The sequence below is a fragment of the Budorcas taxicolor genome, chromosome 10 (genome assembly GCF_023091745.1).
Source record: "Budorcas taxicolor isolate Tak-1 chromosome 10, Takin1.1, whole genome shotgun sequence".
Classification (NCBI taxonomy): Eukaryota; Metazoa; Chordata; class Mammalia; order Artiodactyla; family Bovidae; genus Budorcas; species Budorcas taxicolor.
This window is the reverse complement of record NC_068919.1, coordinates 4434725-4437037: the sequence shown is the minus strand read 5'-3', so window position 1 is coordinate 4437037 and position 2313 is coordinate 4434725.

The window sequence follows — 2313 nt, the reverse complement described above, 5'->3', positions numbered from 1 at the left end:
CCCTGACATCGTGAGCGGTTCTTTAATTAACAGACATGGTCTTTTCGAGCTCCCTATATGCTGGCACATTCATTAGCTGTAGCAGTCCCATATGAAGGGCTGTTTCAGATGAGTGAGGAGGAGGCATGTCACCGCAGCCCACAGGTAAAGCTGATTGGGTTTCCCTTCTGCCTTGCCCACAGATGCAAGCCCATTTGCCTGGACTGTCCCCAAACTTCCTCCTTGAAGACTATAGATGAAGATATTCACCTTGATCAGCCTTTATCTCCCCCACACAGGAGGTGTGTCTCAGGAGTACACAAATGTACCCAGTTGTATATTCCCAACCACCCCCAACCCAACCCCAACTGCCCTGCATTTGTGAGTCAGTGTGCTTTACACCAACCAACTAGGGTAGAAAATGCCTAAGGAAGTTTGTTAGGAAGAAAAACAACATGTTTCCATCCTTCCTTGTATTCTAGACGCTGATACACATGAGGCCTGTCATTCATGTCTTTTTCTTTCTCTTAAGCCAAACCCTATCATGAAAATGGCATCATGACCGTGCAGATGAACTCATGCAAATATAAGAAGGTTATTGAGAGGTCAGGGCCCTAATTTAGGAAGATTTAATGGGACCTGCTCACAGGACCTTCTGGTTACTTTGCTAGCAAGTACACACTAATTATGTACATCTCTTCAGGGCCTGCTGCCCACGTTGAAAGTTCCGAGTGTCTACGCAGTGAGTCAGCGGGTGGCTCCACCTCCCAGGGGTGTAAGCCCTCCGCCTCTTTCAGCTTCTTCCGGCTGGTGGGAGCAGGAAGTAGCCTCATGAATGGAGGTGTGTCCTAAGTGTCCAGGTTGGAGAAATAAAAAGCAGCAGGAAGTGAAAGGTTTTCCAGACATTTAAAGTTCCTGATGATATGACCTGAGGTTAAATTTGTAGGAAACTTGGCTTCAGAGATTGAGGTAAAAAGAGTCAGGTTTCTGAAGTCTAATTATGACTTAGCAAACCACCAGGGGCACTAGATCCCAGAGGGATGAACCCCTCGATCCGTGTCAAAGCTGTGGCTGGAGGGCGAATTTATCTGGATGATCACAGCATCAGAAAGAACCAGGTTTATGTGAGGACCTGGGCCAGAGACCAGCCAGACGTTTTTCTAGGAAATGGCTGCAGGGCCAGCGAAATTTTTGTATTAGACGGAGAAATAATGGAAACAATGTCAAGCTCTGAAATAATCATTTTAAAACATGGTTTATTCTGTTATTGGAAAAACAGAGGTATTCTTTCTTCCTATACTTGCTGTAGTCCCTAGCAGGCAAGGGAGGCTGCTGGCCTCCTTAAAGTTCTCTAAGGGAGTCTGTTACAGTCCCCACTTTTGTGTTCATAGGAGAAACATCAAGACAATAGACTGCATAGAGACTTTCATAATCTTGATTCTAAAATGACCAACCTGACCAAAAATCTCTTCCTATATAATTGGTTGAAAGTTCATTTCTTAGCTGTGCAGTCTTTTTTTTTTTTAATTTTATTTATTTATTGTTGGTTACTCTAGGCCTTCGTTGCTTTGGTTTCTGGAGTTGTAGCACTCCAGCTTCTCATTGCGGTGTCTTCTCATTGCAGAGCATGGGCTCACAGCGAGCAGGCTCAGGAGTTGTGGCACACATGCTCAGTTGTCCCAAGGCAGGTGGAATCTTCCCAGACCAGGGATCAATCCCACGTCCCCTGCATTGGCAGGTGGATTCTTAACCACTGGACCACCAGGGAAGTTCTGTGGTTTTTTCTTGAGCGATTCATAAAGTGAAATTTTAGCTGTACCTATACAACATTTTAGAGAAGGCAATGGCACCCCGCTCCAGTACTCTTGCCTGGAAAATTCCATGGATGGAGGAGCCTGGTAGGCTGCAGTCTATAGGGTCCCGAAGAGTCAGACACGACGGAGCAACTTCACTTTCACTTTTCACTTTCATGCATTGGAGAATGAAATGGCTACCCACTCCAGTGTTCTTGCCTGGAGAATCCCAGAGACGGTGGAGCCTGGTGTGTGAGGTCACACAGAGTCGGACATGACTGAAGTGACTTAGCAGCAGCAGCAGCAGCAGCAGCAGCATACAGCATTTCCTCCACATTTCCTCCTGTCTACTCAATAGCATTGACTCAGATCCCTACCTTGGAAGAAAGACAAAGGGAGATGGGAGAGAAAAGCAGTGTTACTGATTGTCATGTTTTTTGGAAATGGACCCATATGCTAAAAATTCATTTTCCAGAATCAATATTGGAGATACCTTTTGCCACATAATAAGCTGCCTCCAAAGTTGTAGGTTAAAACAATA